Genomic DNA, 8720 nt, shown 5'->3' on the forward strand with positions numbered 1-8720 from the left:
TCAACCTCTTATGTTCCTCAGCCAATGGTCATTGTATTGCCTTATTTTCCTAAATTAGACTTAGGCTAAGTTACAATAGAAACTTAGTCAATGTTTGAGCAAGTTTCCTAAGGAAACTTTGGGTGACTTTTGTATGTCTAGACACCTATACCTGTGTTGATTGTTATAGACATTTTTGGGCACTGCAACCCCAATCAAACATGTCCATAAACTAAGGGCTCCTAAGTTCCTAAAAGTGTTGTTTCATACCCTAAAGGAACAAGGTCAGCTGATTACATCATCTCCCAGAAGTTCTCCATAGGAAACTGCTCAGAACTAGTCAAAACTCGACCATACAGGTTGCTCAATGCTATGGGTGCGATGCATCCCACCTACCCAGTGTAAAGGGTGCGATGCATACTGAAAAGCCCTTTTGTAGGGTGCAATGGGCGAGAGTGGACAAATGGTAGAGACAGTTTGCGAGGTGGATGATCATAGAATCTTCCAGAAACTTCTCCTATGACACTTTCCTCTCTGAATTCACCCAGGTATGAGTAAGAGATCATCAATCTCCAAGTCGAATCAAGAACTATCAGAGAGAGGACACTAATCAAAATCCAAAAAGCTGAGTCACCCCCCTGCAATCATCTATATATGGATCCCTCATCCTAGAGATCCAAAGGCTAGAATTTTGTATCTTGTAAGGAAGTGTTGTTGGTTTCTTGTTGGACTATCATAGTGTTGGGTGATCTAAGCTTTTCATGAGGTGAAATAAGGGCTTTCATGCTGGAGGATGACGCTAGGTCAGAACAATTGGTTGCAATCCTCTCTGCTATTCTTGATATTAATAAAGCTTTCAAGTTTTCCTCCGCATTCTTGTATGTTTGATGATATATGCATTTGTGTGGTCAATATACATCTGGTCCTATATTCTTTATGATTGTAGATCTTTGTTCTTCGATAGTATTATGCTGCTTTGATTCCACAGGTGCTCTTTGAAGCTAGGTAAATGAAGGAGAAGTGGCAAGGATCTGTCAGAAGGGAGAGGAATCGAGCAAGGAACCAAGCGCAAGACTGAGGTTGGTGTCCTTCATTCCACTCTTATCTACTTCTCATAAATGAAAACGAATGCAGTTTTAGTTTGTTTGTTTCTAAGATAGCTACCAGTCTTAGTGGGACTAGCAGCTCCGAGTGGACACTAGATTTCCCGATAACACGATTTAGCTACAAACATCAACAACACAATATCCTATCTAATGGAAAATAAATCACCCAGATCGAGAATATTTAGACTCTCTTTCAAGCCTTCTTTGATCCCAAATCCCGAGTCACTCACTTCAAGAATTTGATGCTTAAACCTCCAAGATGCTTCAGCTTCCAAGCAGTTTCCTATCTATAAATAAGAATTTTTTCTTGTTTAAAAGAAATGATTTCTAGTTAAAAAATCATGATTTTTAAAAAATATTTCTCTATGGTGTTTGGTGTTTGTTCAAATTATTAGAGCCAAGAAAATGAATGTTCACATAAAGTTGAGTAGTAGAATATCAATAGTAGTCTACCTGAATAAGAAGGGCATTTTGATGTCCAAGATTTAGGCACTCTTATTTTAGGCAAACATCCCCTGGAAAGTTGAGCAGTAGATTTAGGCAAACATCCTAGGCATTTAGGCACTCTTATTCCTTCTATAAAATGTTGGTAAATCTAGTACCTTACAACATGTACCTTCCAGGGGATGTTTTCCTTCCAACAATGCCAGGTTTCACTCAAATTTTGCAAAATGGTGTGAGCTTTGTTTTTTTATGCCTCTATCACAATATGGCTGAGTATGTCAGAAATCAGATAAGAGAATCACTAAGAGACTCAAAAATTGCATAACACTAAAACAATGTAGAGGGAGAAATAGGGATGTAGAAACTTCAAAGCAAACAACCAAATTAATCATTACAAAATGAGCTAGAAAGAGGAGAAATAGCATGCCCATTAAGGGTTGAACATATATAGAATATAATAACTCAGACCTCTTTACTATTAGCATCAAATCAATTTCAATCTAATTGATGCATTCCAAACAACATAAACATCCCTTTCTTTCCAGTTATCAGAGAAGGAAAAAATTAAAATCACCTGGCATTGCATCAAGAGCATCATGCATGATAGCTGCTCTAAGCTCCAAATCAAAATGACTTTCAACCCTTTGTTTCATCACAATTTTTGCCACTCCCTTTGAATGACGACCTTCAAACTATCATGCAAGCAAGTTTCCAAGCCACCTTTCTAGCACTGGTACTATACCACATATGAAAAACAACAATACTTTCCAAATTGGAGCCCAAAATCCACATTCACGTGCTTTCCCAACAAGCCCAGTGTTAAAGTAATAATAAATCAAATGCTTCAGATATTTACACATTCTTATTTGGGGTATAATCCGATATACTTGTAACAATACATACTATTTAACTGCCCTACATGTAAAAATGTATATTTTAATATGTCTACCAACTAGAAAGTATCTACATTTCTGAGTCAAAATTGAATATCTGCATCGACAACTATTTTTGTTTGTCACAAAATTTCACAACATAAATGGAAATAATTTCCAAAACATTACTTCTTACGCTCCTTTTTTGTGAGTGTCTTCATAGGCTCCATCTTGAAATTGTAATCAAGATGAAGACAATTCAAGTTCTTTCGGTGAATAACAATTTCAACATATTGTAACCTTATCTACAAACTTGAAGCCTAGCCTCTACCCAATCTAGCTTAGTTGTCTGGAAAATGTTGGTAGCTTGAAGGGAATGAAACAAGTATTTATTCTTTTGAACCTTTGGAGTCCTGTGATGAATTTCATTCAACACATAACATTTTAGGAGCTTCTGATAGCTGACACAAACCTTCATTGGATATGTGGAGGGGCTGCATGACATGAAGCATTCAAGGATTCAAATCCATGGCACACGAAACACAACTAAATAACACAAAGAACATGAATATGTGTCATGCATCATAAAAATGTATACCACTATTCATTGTACCAATCAGAAACAAGAGGAATATCTTTCGCTCGTCGCATAACACCTGATTGCATATTGAATTTATGTGGAGCAAAAAATAATGAAATAGCAATTGTTGTATCTATGGAAATTGGTGTATGGTGCAGCAAAGGTTCCATGCCTTCTAGAACAAAAAAAATAATCATCATCATCCTCCTTGTAATTTTCCCCCTCATGGAGATTAGTCTAATGAAAAGAATTTGGATGAATCAGAGGATCAAAATAAAACGCTGGTAAATCTAGATCTTAATCTTTTATGTACATCACCATGGGACTATGATATACACAAAACTTAAATTTCTTAGGCTTGTTGTTGTAGAGATGAGGAAATGAAATTCTATACTCTGTCTGAAGTGGAGAGTGGATAATGAGCTTATTAATATCATTGAAGTCATTCCAGTCTTCATCACCATTCTCCATATATTGGTACAAAGGATCAAGCTTTGGCCCTCCTATTATTAAAATAGACATTTCAGTAAAAGTTTGAACATGATTGCAACAATAAACTTATGACAAAAGAAAACAAAATAGATGAACAAATATTGACCCAACAATTTCCTGGGCATTGGCTTCATAATACCTAGTATGCATATGTTCAGTGCTTTTGTTTCGCAAAATGACTGCATATCAAAGAGATAGAAATAGTTTTTCTCAACCAAGTCATAAAGTAGTTGTCCTGTGAAACAATGCAAAGTTTCCATGATGGGAAGTGATAATTGTAACCTTCTATAACTAGGCCCATTTATAAGTTTTGTTTTCAACTTTCACTAGGGGCTTGTTCACATAAAACCATGTGTATACAACAGAATCTCCTTCCTTATACAACTCCAACTGGATAGGTTCAAGAGGGTCCACATATAACAAATTTTCTACATAATTTAAAGGAGGTTCCTCATTATCAAATGGTCGAAAGCACATTCTTTTAAAATGTCACCTATCTATTTTTTCTCTACACATTATGATCCACATTATACCCCACTACAAGCAAGCTTCCAATTAGGCACAATTATTCATCATAAGATTAAAAATAGCAAGAACAGAATCCAAATGTCAAAAGAACATGGACTTTACATGTGCCATATATATTGGCTCAACAACCCATGGTATTTAATTAGCAAAAGTGATAGCCCCAGTTACATGATAGAGTACCTTCATATCCGGAACCTGAATAGGAAGAATTCATCAAATATAGAAATAATAATGCACCGAACGCATTCCTCTATTGCCAGAATAGGATACTAAATAATATAAATATACAAAAGGATTATATTTTAGAAAAAATATATTATAATAATGATTAGTTACTAGTTAATGGGTTTCATGAGCAAGGAATTTTATTTTTAGATGGCTCCCATTGTGAGCCTTTAAGATTTGTCATCTAGTCATAAAAGTCAAAGAGAGTCAATGTCATGTATGAAGAACCCTTCTTGGGCATGTTACAAACGTATATAAGCCAATAATATTGTCAGGTAGCCCTTCAAGTTAAACACAAGTGATCCTTCTTCAAGTCATCTTCAAGATGAAATATAGAACTCATGTCAGCTCACCTAAATTGGAGACACAACTATTCATATGGTAATGTCAGTTAATATACATGGACAAACTACTATAAATAGGAAACTCAGCCTATTCCATAGTCAAGAAATTCATATCATCTCTAAAATTCGGTGGCTAATTGTAGAGACAAGTTCAGTGAAGGAGCTCGAATAAGTGTATAGGAACTCAGGCTAATTACAGATATAAGTTAAGATAGCAATTTCAAAGACAAGTATTTCAGTGAAGGAGCTCTAATATATTACAAAGATAATAACAGTGAATAGTTCAGATGAAATTACAGTGAGATGCTATTACATCAAATAGTCTGGATGTTATTATAGTTACTACAATAACTATAGGTCTCGGTGCATGTTATGAAACCAGCTCACAAAAAGATAGATCAATGCCTTAGAAATAAGCATCTTCAAGGGGGAACCTTCTTTACATTACGCAAATGAACAATTCTTGGATGTTACAAATGACAAGACCTCCTTTCTATATATAGGAGTCTAAAGGGTCATAATGTAATAAGAGCCGACATAACAATAATAATGTAAGGGCACAATAATAACAATAGTGGGATTTTATGGGGCATAATAATAACAATATGGGGACTACATGGGCACAACAATATAATAAGGGGGTTGTAATAATAACAATAACAAGTTACACTAATAGTATAGGGACCTAACATGGCCCTCTCCTTCAAAAAGTTTTGTCCTCAACTCTTGAGTAGTTCTTGATGCTTTTGTATAAAATTCTTGTCCTCCCATGTGGAATCTTCAGCGAGTAAGTTATTCCACTTGATGAGATACTCTAAAATTGATCGATTTCATAGTTGTCAAGTTCTTGTTTTTGTAACTGCTCCAAGCTCCAATATGATTTTTCCTTCCTTGTCAAGTTCTGGCAATATTCTTTGAACTGGGATCTTCTACAACTTTTGAATGAGTGGCCACACTTCTTCGTCCTTCTTCCATCCATCCCTTGCATCATTTATCCTATCTAGTTGGATAATAGAAATAGCATAAAACAATGCTTCCACGTCCTCATCCTTTCTTGACAGTGCATCTGCAACAACATTTTTCTTCCCTTTTTTGTAGATGATTTCAAATTCATAACCTAACATATTTGTGACCCATTTTTTATGTTATTCTAAAGATAATCTTTGTTCTAAAAGGTATTTAAGACTATCATGATCAATTTTTACCTTAAAGTGTCTTCCCTTTAGGTAAGGTCACCATTTCTTAAGTGCATGTAGTATTGCCAACATTTCCTTCTCATAAATATCTTTCTTGAGATGTAGTCGTAAAAAAACCCAATCACCTACATCAAAACTTTTTTCATTGCAATGTTGATCTGCTTATTGTTTCATTCGATTCTACACAAAAGTGGCATTATCCTTTAAAAGTTGGACAACTTGTTGTTGATGCTTGATGTGATATTTCACTTTTGAATTTATTTCTTATTGATATGTCCTTCTATCTTGAGAGTTTGAAGAGTGGTAGTTTCTTCCAACGCATTACAAGATATGGTTGGATTCATTTCTTGATGCTCGATGCGATCTTTCACTTCTTGAACATTTTTCTTCTTGATATGTCCTTCTATCTCCATAGTTTGAGTGGTAATTCCGGCCAATGCATTACAAGATATGATCGGATTCATTTCTTCTTTCTCGATGTGATCTTTCACTTATTGAACCTTTTTGTTATTGATATGTCCTTTTATCATGAGAGTTTGAGGAGTGGTACTTCTTTCCAATGCTTTACAAGATATGGTCGGATTCATTTCTTATTTCTCTAGGTTTGGTTCCTGGTGTATATCCTCTTCTTTTGATGTTTCTTGATCCTTTTCTTCCTCCTCTTCACAATAAATGTAAAATAATTTCTTCTTAGCAAACTTATGACCTTTAATGTATTTTTTATCACAAATGTAACAAAGCCCTTTTGCTCTTTTTTCTTCCAATTGTTGTGGTGTCAACCTTGTAGGTTTTGGAAGTCTAGGAGAAACAACACTTCCATATTTATAGTTGTAAGGGGTAGAATTCCTTGTTTCCATAATTCCACTTTCCACTTTTCTGGCCAACTTGAATGACCTCTCTAATGAATCAGGTTCCCAAAGACAAACCTCATGTTGAATGTTATCCTTTAAAGTCCCTATGGAGACATCAATCCTCTGCTTCTCTCGAGTATAATTTACCCTTATATTCAATTTTTGAAAGTCCTCAATTTTCTTTGCCATTGAACACTTTTGTTTGATATTTATCAATTGGCTGAAGAAGGTGTTTCTCTTTGTATCTTAATAATGTGATATCATTTCCTCCGTGAAAATTGACCACGTAACAAGTGGTTTATGAGAACAAAGCCCTTTATACCATAAAAATTGATCTAGTTCTAAATATGAAGATGCAATACGTACCATTTGTAACAGTTGCACCTCATGTAGATCAAAATATTGCTCCAACTGTAGTATCCAATTTAACAAATACTTGCCATAAAACTTCCTCATAATGCCTTTTCTTGATTTTAGGAGCTCGATCTTGAAACAGTTGTAACTCAGTACTTTCAAATCTCCAAGTTCTAAAATTACGTCTTGCAGTAGCCCTCTAAGTCCTCTTTCTAACTCCACAAATCTGATCAAGATTGGATTCTGAAAGGAAGATTTATATCAAATCTCCCACGGTGACCTAATTATAGACTAGTTTAGTAGAGCAAAATTGTACGAAGTTCCACATGTCAATATTTCAACCTTAGTACTTGAAATGAATATATAGAAAACTATAGCTCATCCTCTTTTTGAAACTTTTGACGAAATTTCAATCTGATTCTTATAACAAAAGTTATGATGATTTTCCCAAGGTCACCTGTTTAGGATGTAATTCAGGAGTCTGCAAAAACCCTAACTTCCTCAAATCATATATCCGAAAATATAGTGATCCAAGGTCTGAAATTTGAACCCAAGGTTCAGACGCATTTCTTCTCAAATGAGTTTTCTTTTTATATTCTGAAACTTTGTAGCGAAAATGGTATAGCTAAAATTCCAGGATGACCTATTTTAGATGAAATTTCGGAGCTTGCAAAAATCCTAACTTCCTCAGATCATATCTCTGAAAATATAGCAATACAAGATCTGGAATTTGGATCCAAGGTTCATCACAATTTCGTCTCAAATGGGTTTTTTTTCGCTTTTGCAACATCGCAGAAAAAAACGTTATAGCTAAAATTACATGATGACCTGTTTGAAGCAATGGAACCCTAGAATCCAAAGCTCTAAAACCAAATGTTATGAAATCAGCTCACAAAAGGATAGAGAAGATAGATCAACACCTTACAAATAAGCCTCTTCGAGGGGGAAACCTCCTTTACATTACACAAATGAATAATTCTTGGATGATACAAATGACAATACCTCCTTTCTATATATAGGAGTCTAAGGGGTCATAATGTAATAAGAGTTGACATAACAATAATAATGAAAGGGCACAATAATAACAATAATGGGCTTCTACGGGGCACAATAATAACAATATGGGGACTACATGGGCATAACAATATAATAAGGTGGTTGTACTAATAATAATAAGGGGTTACACTAGTAGTATAGGGACCTAATGGTGCACTTACAGTAATGGTCTCGGTGCTCTTACAATCTCGGTACAATTACAGTGGAGCCTATCATAGTCTCAATGCTATTTTAGTGGAGATATCTCAGTGCTACTACAACAAGTGATCTCAGTATTGCTACAACAAATAATCTCAATGTTACCAGTAGAAGAGAGGTCGATACAAAGAAGGTTTGAATTCAAAGAGGAAGTAGTAAAAGTCTAGAAGGAAGGCCAAAAGTTTTTAAGCTAAAGAGGATCGAAGTGGAAAAGGAGTTGTATCTTTGTCTTAGAGTGGCATAAAGGTCAAGGGTGTTGGTCTTGGTATTCGTCAATTGGAATCTCTATAAGAAGAATTTGTGTGGGTTTTCCTCTCAAAGAGTGAGAGGTTTTGGCCCTGGCTAATAACGTACATTATGTGTCTCTTGTCAAGCTAGAAGGAAGAAAAATATTCCTAAAGGTTGGGATCTCATACCAAGGATAATGGCCCAGTTACAAATAGTTTTCGATGTGCAATGCTTCTGCTACTGCTATTAATGATGCCCACTAATTCT

The sequence above is a fragment of the Pinus tabuliformis genome, chromosome 9 (assembly GCF_031772625.1).
Source record: "Pinus tabuliformis cultivar Carrire ecotype Pingquan chromosome 9, CPIR1, whole genome shotgun sequence".
NCBI classification, from domain to species: Eukaryota; Viridiplantae; Streptophyta; class Pinopsida; order Pinales; family Pinaceae; genus Pinus; species Pinus tabuliformis.